Here is a 12615-nt window from a genome sequence, read left to right on the forward strand (position 1 = left end):
TGTTGCAGCACAGGCACAAGTAAGTGCTTGCTGTCCCAAGGTGTGGCAAGAGATGTTGAAGACTTGCGTGGCATCCGTGCGCTGGAAAAAAAGAAGGTGGGGGGGAGAGGGTGAGAGAGAGATTTCATATAGCTGCGTATGTTGAAAGGAATGATCTCATAGGAAGCGTATTTTGCAGGTTTCACAGTCCTAATTATATTGACTTCCCTCTTCAGTCAGCTCCCTTCCTTTCTCCCTTCCCCCTTGTAAGTGCTTTTATCAGCTTCCTGAATTTCTGCTTTTTATTCACTCCTCACTGTCACTTTGATGTCTATGCATCCTTTAGGTGGGTTTTCTTTGCTTGAATAAGATACTGTATCCTAGGTGTCATCTGTCAGTTTGGTTTCACTATAGGCACAGGGTTCAGTCATTGATGGTCATGCAGTATGTGCTTTCTCGCTCACTTGTAATTGTTCCTACAGTCTCTTCGGTTTTTTGTTTGGCAGAGTAGCTGCAGTAGTGCGTATTTCTTTGGTAACGGCTGATTTTATTGCAGTGGCTTTTTGTTCTTGGTGTTTGGTTTCAATATGGCAAAGCCTTCTGTGCCTCTGTTTTAAATGTCTTTCTCCTGGTTAGTATTGTTTTTCTCCTCACAGCTTGTTTAATCTCTGCCAGACTGGTGAAATCCAGAATAAAGGGTCATATCTTATTTACGAGCTCTGTTCGGCAATCTGAGTTGTCAGTTGCCCTTCCCCTCCGCCCCTGCCCCATGTTCATTTCTCTGACTTTTATCTCCTTTCCTTTCGTATTTCTCTCTTGTTTAGTGCTCCACTGATGCATTAGTAACATCGCACATCTGCTCCATCCTCTCCCTAGTTTGCCGCATGGGTGTCTCTCTTTTTGCCATATATGCATTGCGGTGCTGGGCTACGCAACTGATAGACCCACTAAGTTTTATACTGCTTTAGTGATACTGATTTCTCCTAATAAGAAGCAGGTGTAAAACTGTGAACATCAAATCAGGAAAAAGTCTTAGCTGTTAATTATGCTCTTTTAATGGGGATACAGATGACCTGTTTAGTTATGTTAAGCAGCGAAACTTGTCTAGCTGTATTTAATCCCAATAAATTAATCAATTAATCTAAAACTATTAAGATCTTAGATCTTGCACACATGAGAAAAGACCTGCTAGTTTTTGCAGAATATCTTTAAACCAACCTAATGCAGTACTTGAAAAATTAATGTTGCAGTGATTTAAATCAGTTTGATTTGAATAGCAAACTTCAGAAATCAGTTTATCTGTTACTGCAAGCTAAACCAATATGAGCACAGGATAAAATTACACTGTTACTTCATGCCATGCTGCCATTGATGAATTAATGGCTGAACTGCAAAAATAGTTTTGAGTGAACACGGTTGCTATTACGGCTTTAGCTGGAGCTGACAATATGGTGGCTGTTGGTTTTATATCTGATGTCAGTTTTATGCCAGCTTTAGGAGGACAGATGACACCTGATCCTCTTTAAAAAAAAAAAAAACAAATGAAAACCACGAGAAGGGTTTCTTCTTCAAAATTGTTTGTTCTCGAAGAGTTACTTTTGTACCCAGCCACCGGTGATTCCTTGGTGTGGTGGTGCCAATTTGATCTAGTAGCATAAAATGAGGTTTATTCTTTTGGGGAGTGATGGTCTCCCTTGACTTTGCCAATATCGATACACTAGGTTAGTCTGGTTGTCTTTAAAGAACAAGCATGGTAAAAACTTGAATGTCAGAGTAAAAATGTGAAAACTACTGATATGTTGTGACCTGGTAGCTTCCCTTCCTATTAGTAGCAAATACTGCCTACCATATGGAGTACGGAAATCCTGGAAGACTTAAAGCATGAGGCATTCCTCAGAGTTGAACAAGACAAAAAAGTAAACCCAGCCACACTCTTCAAACTCGTGGTTTACAGGCTGTAAGGAAGGTAGGGTTTGGGGTTTCTTCCAATCTGCTTGTGTCGCATGGGTTGCTCTTCAAGGTTTGTCCTTAAATGCTTTTAAAAAAATAGATGTGGCAAAGTTGCGGAAACTGTTATGAATTAGCAGTAAAATTATGGAAGTGCTTTGACACCGTATATAAAGACGACCTTTATTCTACCTTCAAACAATTTAGAACAACTCTGCTTGAAGGTGGCACACAAATAAGTCAGCAAGACAGTGGGAGCAGGTCATCTTTCAGGACTCTTTGTTTTTTCTCCATAAAGATTTATCTTTAAAAAAAAAAAAAAAAAAAAATCCAGATCATCAGAATTTTATTCTTACAACTGACCTATTTAAAGACAGCTAGTATTTTGCAAGTTGGAAGTTTTGTCTAGGCTGCTTTTTTGTTAAGTTCTGTTATTTCTGAGCTATAGACCATTTATTATTCTGTAAAAAAATAAAATGAAGAAGCAAGTGGAATGGTTTGAGTATATGGAAACTAGATGCATGGAAGAAAGCTTAAAATGTTTAATTAAAAATTTAAAACTTGATATCTTTTCTTTAGAACCAACATACTGAAAATTGCCATACCTCTGAATGACAATCCATGTCCTAACGAAACTGTTTTTCACATAAGCCATTTTGTTTTTAAAAATAAAAATGTTCAGTGGAAGAAACACACTGACGTATATTTCTGCACTTTGATAAGATGCCCTGTTTCTTGTTATATAATGCCTTTCCATAATAGAAAACGAGGAATTTTAACTGTGAAAGTATGGTCATATTTGGACTTGACGATCTTAAAGGTCTTTTCCAACCTAAATGATTCTATGATTCTATATATTCTGAAAATACTGCTTTATGTTCAGCCACATTGTTCTCTTTGAAATGTGGTATGATTTTTGTTTTGGTTGTCTTCCTTTTATTCTGCCTGTAGAGTTGCTACTGTCCCTTTGGCTGAATTTAAAAGCAACCCATTAATTGAACAACACTTTTGTAAGAGAATATTATAATGTAGTTTGGAGATCTGTCTTACAGTATTATAAAAAGTCTGGAAAAGACGTGCCATTGCTAATGTTGTAAATTAGCTTTACTAGTAAATAGCACTGTTACACGTTCAATTTTTAAAAAGAATGATGCCATCTTTGTTTTGCATTTGAGGATAAATAGGGATTTTTAAAATAAGCTGGTCTGTCATAACTGATACTCTATGTGTAACGAATATGCAGGACTGCATGTATTTTAAAATTCCTCAGCTGGTAACGCATCCCTAATAGCTGTCTGCTAGCAAATTAGTTCCCTCATATTATTTTGTAGAAACTGTTTGGATGCTCCTGGGTGCTGGTTTCTTAGAGTGAATGGTACTTCAGATTTTGTTTTGCTAATCACATCAAACAGAAGTGTTTCATCACCGCTAGGATTTCTAAAGATAGTCTGTAGTGTGATTCATTTTGGGGGCATTAAATGAACAATGTTGAACTGGACTGGATTTGTAATCTAATGGTCCTTTTTTGTCTTAACTTCTAAGAATGAAGAAATAAAACCAGCAGTAATAGGATGAATGAATGGCAATTTTTTTGCTTGTTTTGGAGAAGTTGTTGTGACAGAAATGGAAGAGGAAATAGACTAAGTCATCAAGAAAAAAATAAATACTTCAAGGATTCTGTGTGTGCCACTGACATAATGATTGGCTTATGGTCTTTTTAAAATATTACTGCCTATGAAATTTTGACATTGTAAACAAAGTAGGCTTCTGCATGAGGAAGAGCGTGATTTCACTGGCGATCCTGCAGTTCTGACTACCTGAACATTTAGGTTTAATTTGTAGAAGTTTTCCCCTGTTATACTTGGCTTGAAGTAGAAAGAAATTGAAAAAAAAAAAAACCAATGCTTTCTCCTATTTATTCCTTTTGTAGTTAATCCCTGGTTCTTTCATATTGATTGAGCCCACTCCAGACAGGTAGACACGCATGTTTTAGCATAAGTACCTCGTGTGCATCTTTGGACACAGAATCTGTTTTTGTTGAAATAAGGAATATATTTGTTGCTTGTTTAAAGTGTGAAATTTAGGCTCTGTTAAAAGCCCCGTTTAAGTTTTAGTAATGAGGCCCTAATGTTCTCAACACTAACAGAAAACCGCTGGTGATAACTGAGAAATAGATCTTGCAGCTGATTGCAGTAACGCTCACAGGCTTTTTGCTTTCAGAGCTTTAGTTTGATGACCGATTCAGGTGAGACAGGACTGACGATTTGGAACGGTTTCCAGCATGAAATACTTCAAGTATAATTTGAATTTGCAAAATGGTCTCCTTCACTATTGAATACAAATGTTTTAAGAGTTCTGATGGACATAGAAGTTTCATCATTGTACAGTGTTATTTGCCACACATTTGTAAAGCACATCTGTTATCAAATGTAGTTTACATAATGCATACTGAATGCCTTACCATGTGGAAGAGATGTGAAAAAATCAAATTCTCTTTCAACTGGTTGCATAATTTTTTTGTGAAAGGTAGGTTTTTTCTGTTTCTGATTGAGCAATCATTGCTTATATTAACCTAAGACTTGTATTAAAGTATAAAAAAAAAAGCTGTCTTCAAGTCTAAAATAGTCGCTATCAATGTAAAGTCAAGTCAGATTAGACTGAACCATACCGAGACTATGAATCCACAGCTCATTCCTTTTGGCTCTGGAGCCTGTAGGACTCTTTGGCAGGCTCTAGCCCTCCCTCTGGAGAGGGAGGTATGAATTGCATGTTCAGATCAGAAGACTGGTTATTCTGAAAACAATATATGGAGTAAACCCCTTGTTTTGTTTTAGTTAGTAGGAAAGACGACAGTAATTTGCTCACCTTCGTTTTTTTGAGGCAAGATTTAGTTAAGCACTGAATGGTATTGTTCTGCTAGCCTGCGTATCTGAAGACGGTTATAGTTTGGGTGAAGAATGGTTTCACCAAAGCAAGAGTTTGGGGCTTAGTGTTATTCTTAAGGACAAGTAGAAGTCGGTACCTGCTGACTGGTTTGCCATGTTGTGGAACCCGTATTTTCAACATGTGCACAATGTGTCGTGACAGCAAAACAGTATCTCATAACTTATTTATGTATCTACGCATGCACATAATTTGATCTAGAAGGCAAGTGTCACAGAGTTGTGCAAAGGTTAGGATTAGCACTGTTCTTGTAGTAGCAGAAGCTATTTGCCTGCCTTTGAGAGCCTTCCAGTTCCAAAGCCAAGGTGGTTATCTTTTCGGAATGGAAAACAGTAATTAAATTGTTCGATAGATCAATTTGTACTCGGGTGATGGGATGTTATTAATCTTATTTGGGACAGCTTCATGAGCGTTCGCAAACCTGAATTAGAATACTGCAATGCCGTGGTTTCTATTTCAAGTGCTTTGGGTTTAGATTTGCTATTGATTAGTTTTTCCATTTGAAAATGAGTATTTTGAGGTGAGACAGAAAGAACAGTAATTGGAGAGTGTATGCATTAAATACAACTTTTCATGACAGTAGACTAGTGCTGAGTCATTTGAACTGTTTGCAAGTATAATTTCTGTAATAGTGGGATTTTTCTATAGCGTGTGGCTAGATTTTAAAGCCAGATTGTCTTCACAAATAAATGTATATGTACTGAAGATACACGTGACATTGTCAGGTTTATTTATAGGGAAAATAAATACTTCACAGCTTAGTAACAGAATTATTGTTCTTAGAATACCATAAATGGTGGATTTATAGGGAAGCAGGAAAGAAGCACGTGAGCTCCGATGCTTGCCGGTTTGTTTATTTGGGACTTACTTTCTATGCTAGGGAGGTTCAGCTTAATGTTATCCTTCCCTTGTCACCTTTTCTTCTCTTTCAGTTGGATAGAAATCCAGCTAAAGGAGGATTGGGGGAGTTAGAAGACCCCATTCCAGACAGAGCCTGTCCCGGTGCAAGCTGAGGAGGGTTTGTGGTACTCGCATCCTACTGAAGTCACGTTGCTAAATCCTGTCTTCTAGAAAGACAGATATTGTCACTTAGTGCTCTGCAGACCATAAATGAAATTGAACCGGGAAACTGGAAAATGGTGGACTGTAGGTTTGTTAACCCAGAAGTAGTCAAGTCTGGGCCTGGAGGAGAGAATTCCCCCCCTAAAGCTTTTGCTGTAACATTACCATACTTTGCAAGACATGCATTTGCACATCTGAAGGTAGGAAAATACTGAAGCAAGTGTGGGAAAAGCCCCTAATGTGCTGTAGAACAGTATATGCATGATGATTTTGACTACAGTTAAAACCAATTAAAACAATTCTAAAATTGTTCATGGTTACCACATTTGCAGGCATGAAAGTTTGTCTGCTCTTAATTTAAAAAATTCAAGTAGTAGGCAAATACACTCAGGTTTCAGGATGTTTTTTATGAGAAATAAAATGGCCAAAAGCATTCTTACTGTTTCTGAACCACAGGAGATGTAGTTCTAAAACAGTGGTCCATCATACTGCCGTGGGCCACCTTGCAGCGGAGTCCTCAGCCTGGTGTATTTTTAAGCTTGCAGAGAATAGAGAAAGGTGAAAGCGATCGAAAGACCATCATGTGCCATATGGCTGCTATGTAGGATGTTCTGTTTGTTTTATTGCAAAGAAAGTACAGTTGTGCACGGCAAGAGTTATGCTTTTAGGTAAAACTTTGAATGCTTTAGGCTTGTCTGAACCCCTATGTTAATTACAACGTGTGCTGTATTCACCGTCTAAAACCCAAACCAAACCCAAACCTCTGTTAAATGGGTGCAGCCTGCCCATAGCTGGGGTCGGTTCTCAGCTGCAGCAGCGAGCCACTGGCCTGCCTTAGAAAGGTCGCGTGCTTCAGGAGGCTTTAAAAAGCAGGAGAGAGCTGGAGAGAAGTGTGAAAGTAAAATAAATGTAAACGCAATAACCTTTTGTTTAGCTGACCCAGAAGATCCTAATTCTGTCAAGCTCTAATATTCTTTTCACACACTGTGAGGCATATGATTATAAAGTTTGTGTGGTTAATTTTTTTAATCCTAGAATTATTTACATTTTTAGAACCCCATCCATGCGTTTGCTGTTTGGTGGAGCATATGTTTAGTATCTCTTAATTAGGATGATTTCCTGGTGGCCGGATAAAGTTTGGAGCTGCGTGGAAACCTTTTCCCAAGCCGTTTTTCCTGTCGCGTTGGTCGGAAGCTGCTTTTTCCTCCAGGTGCTGCTTTAGTAACTGGAATCTTGGCATACGCAGGCTGTTATTTTTGGTGGTTTATTCTGATATTTATTTAGGTTTATTCTGTGTTTTTCAAGGATCTCAAGTAAGCAATTTGTTTGTTTAGAGGGAATTTCCAAGGTAAGCTGGCTTGTTGAAACTGCTTATTGGGCAACTTAAAAAATATTTTCTCTGCACTGGTAAAACCTCTGCTTTTCCTCTTGACTTAGGTTATTTCTGGACTAACTGGAGTTTTCATATTCTGATGCAATCTATAAAAACACTAGGTAGAAATTATCAAGGAATACATACAGTCATTTTTAATGACTGATTTTTTTTAATGAAGAAATATTTTAATAAAAATAATTTTGATAATCTTAATTTTAGTAAAATATCTCTCCCTGAAAATGCAGGCTTTTGAGAGTCGTCAGACAATAAAGCTCATTTGGAACGATGTGTATTTTTTTCCAACAGAGATGATCTTTCTGTCACTGAAGTCCAGTGAAATCCTGACTTCACGTTCTAGTGAATCAGGACTTAATTTCTTTGGTTGTAATTATTTGAATATACTTTTATTAAAAAAATATATATACTTTGTAAAGAGACTGTTAAATCAGAGTTTGAAAACAATTAGATCTTGTAGTTTTCATTTGTTTTGTTTTGTGGGTTGGTTTTGTTGTTGTTGTTGTTGTTGTTTGGTTTGTTTTGTTTGTTTGTTTTTAACTCCTACTTGGAAGAAGGACTGTGTACCTAATTCACATATATTAGAATTTTTTTTCAAGTTTTGCCAACAGTCTTTCCCCACTTCTCAGCAACGTATAGTGCAAGAGTGCTCTGGATTTCCTCCCTCATATTATCAAAGTGTACTCTAAATTCTGTCAAGAATAATTTAAACATTTTTGAGAAAAACTGCATTCTTTGAAGCGCTCCCCAGCGTCTTTTCTTGCTTTGATATTTTTACTTAAAAGGCTATGTAATGAGGCAGTTGCAAGTAAAAGCTACCAAGTTATAATGCACTTCAAAAGTTATTTGGCTGGCTGGCTGTCTTCCGTTGTCTGTTTTTATATTTTTACTATTCTGATTTTCGAAGGCTTTCAGTTGTTTAGTGAATAGCCAGCTTACTAATAGGTTTGGATAGCCTCACACAATACTCTTGTAGCCAAATTATGATGTTGCAGTCTGGATGGATGGGCAACAAGATGGACAAATGACTGGCTGGCTTAGAGGGCGACGGTTAAGGGGTCGTACTCTGCCTGGGGGCCGGTGACAAGCAGCACGCTGGTCTTTCCCAGAGGAGGTGATGGAGGGCAAGATACTCTCACCAAGTTTGCAGATGACAGCAAATTGGGGGGATCAGTTGGCACGGTGAGGGCAGGGCTGCCATCCAGAGGGACCTAGAGAGGCTGGAGGAGTGGGCTGCCGGGAAAACGATAAGATTTAACAGGTACGAATGCAAAGCCCTGCAGCCAGGCAGGAGGAGCCCCTGCAGCAAGACCAACTGGGGACCGACTGGCCGGGGAGCAGCTCCGGGGGTGCAGCGGGCAGCGAGCTGGGCAGGAGCCAGCAGCACACCTGGCAGCAGGGGAGGCCACAGCATCGTGGGCTGTATGCAGGGGAACACGGCCAGGAGATCAGGGGAAAGGATGATCCTTCCCTACTCAGCACTTCTTAGACCATGTCTAGGTACTGTGTCCAGTTTTGGGTCCCCCGTCCAGGAAGAACATCAAAACCTGGAGTGAGTTCAGTGAAGGGGTGCTTGAAACTTTGACGTCTTTAGTGAAAGCAAAAATCCCTGGGAAGAATACTTGCATACATTTTATGGTCCGGTTGAATGAGTCTACAGAAAACAGATAAACTATAGAGGGGGGTGAAAAAGGGCGTTTAGTCTAAGCTCTGCTTTTTTAATTACTCTGTGTCTTTCCCTGTTTAAAGCAGATACATTTATGGATTGTAGTTCACTTGAGAACTATAATGTAACCCAATAAATTAATTGAAGGAAAGTAAATTGATTTTATAACAGTATGAAAGCACCAGAAAGCCATCATTTTGGACAACTTGACATCTTCCATGTTAGGTCTAAGGGATGTGTTAGCAATCTCAACAACCGGTGTTTTCAGTTGCTGGGTTTTTGTAGTCATTCTTCTAATTAGTATTTTTGTAACCATCCTTATTCAGGAAATATGCTGTGTGTAACTGGGAAATGTTTTAGATTAAGTATAAAATGGTCGCTTAGCTTGTTGGTTGGATAGAAATTTTAGCTACTGCGGCAGAAATTTTAACTTCTAGGAGGTGTCGGTCAGTCATATGAATCATCAGAAAATGGTGTCCTTTATACTTGAGGTATGTGGTTATAAGCCATTGTAATTTCTTGTTTTTTAAGTCTTTGGCCTACTTGCACACCTATACGGTGAATTTTTTCCCCAGAAAAAAGGGTGAGGAGGGGAACACCTATGGGGAAAATCAATGCATTAAGGACTACACTCCAGGCACTGATGGTTTTTGGTTGTTTGTTGGTTGTTTTGGTTTTTTTTCCGTTGACCTTTAAGAGCACAGGGCGGTCCTTTTAATGACTGGAATTAGCTGGTACAGCTTTCCAGGTCCCATTAGCTGATACAGGCAGGGTCCCCAGGGGCAGAAGCAGATGACGACTATGGCTTTTCCTCATGCTGAGGCATTTGGAGAAGTAGAGTCGTCCCCTGAAACTGGCTGATAAACCCTCACCTGGCTAGAGCAGGGGAGGGCAGCGGAGCATCTCGGTAGGGCTGCACCTACCCAGAGGCTGCTGCGGGCTGGGGTGACTGGTGCCGAGGCAGAACCGGCTTCCAGGCTTCAGCGCCCGCAGAGTTGAGCACAAGGCTAGGGAGAGCGCGTTGTTCAGCGGTGCTGGAGAAGGGGAGGTTTTGTAGCGAGTGGAAGTCTTGAGGACGAGCGGGGCCTCCTTGTTTGGGCTTCGGAAGAGGCGGGCTGTAAGCTGTACTGTGGCTGCGAGGGAGGTGAGCTGAGGGTCGGCCGTGGGGCTGTTGCTGGGGACGGTGCAGAAAGGCGGTACGTCAGCACTCGAGTTTCCAATTCTTAAGAAATATTTTGCCTCCTTTTAGTTCTGCTCTCTTGAAAGTCATAGCTGGTGTAAAATTGAAGTTGCCTTGTATTTGGGTTATCATGGCAAGGTCTGTAAGTCTGCACCTAATTGAGAATTAGCATTTTCTCTCTAGTCTGTGGTTTGTTTTTTTTTTTTTTTTTCCGTGCGCAGCAGTGTGACTAAGAAATAGGCGCAGTTACTAATTCAAAGGTACAATTTTATGGTGAAAGGAGAAACGCAATAATATTTTAAGCGTGTCAGGTGTCAGTGATGTCTGTAAGAATCTGTATGTGGACATGAACAGCATACGAAGGCATATGGATGATACTTTGTCTTTTAGAACTCCTTTGGTGCTGGCTCTATTCAGTGTTTTCTAAACATGTGAAGCTGCACTTGGATTATGGAAAACATAATTCTGAGTAGCTTTGTAAAAGAAACAACATACCCGTTTTTCTGTAGTTTCACGTTTGACCCTTGGCTTCATCTAGCCATCCTTAGCATTTCTGACAACGAACAGAAACCCCACACGTAGCAGTTTGGTTTTGCTCAGCCAAGCAACTTTTATTCTACCTGGCAGAGCGTGAAATCACACAGCAAGGTTCTTGATGTTAACTCTCCGGAGCTGACTTTGGAGAACAAGCCTATGACAACTCTTCAGCCAGAGTATTTTGAGTTTCTTTAGAATATGTCGGCACAGCAGGCAGCTGTTACCATTTAGCTTTGGCCAGTGACAATTTCAATAGTTAACAGGACATTTTAGGCAAAATGAAAAGAACAGAGAGTGCAGTACTGAGAAAAAAGTTGCATCGGTCTCATATGTTGTTTGGATACTGTCTCTGTTCTGGGGTTAAAAATATCCCGAGGTACAAATATAGAGTGCAAAACTGTCAGAATATATTCTGAGAAAGACAGAAAATTTCCGTTGTCAGTGAGAGCCGCTGGCTTTTATTATTACAATTGAATAGCGTTTCTGCATCATACACAATGTTATTAATAACTGCTCATCATTCAGGACTGTAGTAAAGGAGTTGCTCCAAGGAACATAGAGTCATCGTACACCGCAGTGTAATTGATAATAAAGACGTGTTGACTTAAAGGAAAATGCTTTCCTTATTATACACTGCTTCAAGAAAAAGATTTCAGCTTATTTACTGATGTTTTAATGGATATTTGGTGTGTCAGTCCAGTTTTATGGCTCCTTTTGGCAACTATCATGGCTCAGTTGCTTCTGTATATGATCTGTGACCTTGATGCAGGCATCAGTGAATTACTGCTCTCTGCTGTTTTTGCCTGGTTTAATAAAACATGTTCTGCATTCGGATAATAATCTCCATGATGGTAAATGCTTTTAATGAATTTCCTTCTTGTAAAATATCATTAACATAACATTTTCCCTGGAAGACTGACATGATGCTTGTCCCAGAAAACCTTACGCTCTTTCACCGTTTATCCGTATGGATGCCATCTTCTAGCTGTGTCTCTCTGGTGTGTGAAAGCGTGGACATCTTTTACCCAGCAGTATTCTTTGGAGCTTCCCTAATGGGTGGAACAGCCCAGACCAGCAGCTCTTCTCGCCGCCCCCGTCCTTTCCATCAGCAGCTCAGCGAGCAAATTCTTTTTTTTTCTTTTTTTTTTTTTATTGTAAGCAGAGAGCTTGTGAGACTGGTTTAGAAAAATGAACTGAGAACTCTGAGAGGAAGGGTTCCAGTTTATATATTCCTCCTAAAAAGTGTTTTTTTTCTAAGGCATATTCTAATAGTGGTCTGGCTAGAGTTAGTACTTTAATAGCTACCACATCTTTTTATTCCAGAAGATGATGTTCTTCACTAAACAGCACGATTCTTTTCTTTGTACAGCCTCTGGCCAGTCACTGACTCCTGTAGAGAAAACAGGAGGGAAGGAGATCTGATGATATTCTGTCTGATACTTCTGTCGCTGTAGGAGGAAGGAAAAAGTTCTAGGGACCCAGCATAGATGCGTATAAGCAAATTTGGGTGTCGCCGTATGCCTGTACAAGCTATACAAGCTGGCCCTTTCTGCTTGATGTCATACTAGTAATTCATGGCAGTTGGCTCTGCTTTTTTTTTTTGGTGTCAGTATCATCATCGTCTTCTGGCACATTCTTTGCTGCTGTATACAGAGGGGACCCTGCATATCGACGTCAATGACTGTGTGGTGGTGTCATTGAAAACGGTGCTGTTCACCTACCTCCTGCCGACTCGGGCTGCCTTCACAGCTTCTGTGGATGCGTACCTGCGCTCCATGTAGGATATTCGTCAAAGGATTTTTTCAGGCTGTCTGGAGGCTGACAAAACCAGAATCCCACACATATGTGCACATGCACACGTATGCACGTATGTGTATTTATATGTATGTACATATAAGCATACATACATAT

General features: G+C 39.8%; 1 protein-coding gene across 1 annotated transcript in view; it reads left to right on the forward strand.

The window, feature by feature from the left end:
* The window catches only part of DTNBP1 (dystrobrevin binding protein 1), a 75184-nt gene that overhangs the window by 53587 nt on the left and 8982 nt on the right, over nucleotides 1-12615 (forward strand). The window lies entirely within an intron of this gene.

The sequence above is a fragment of the Platalea leucorodia genome, assembly GCF_965183815.1.
Source record: "Platalea leucorodia genome assembly, chromosome: 1".
NCBI lineage: Eukaryota > Metazoa > Chordata > Aves > Pelecaniformes > Threskiornithidae > Platalea > Platalea leucorodia.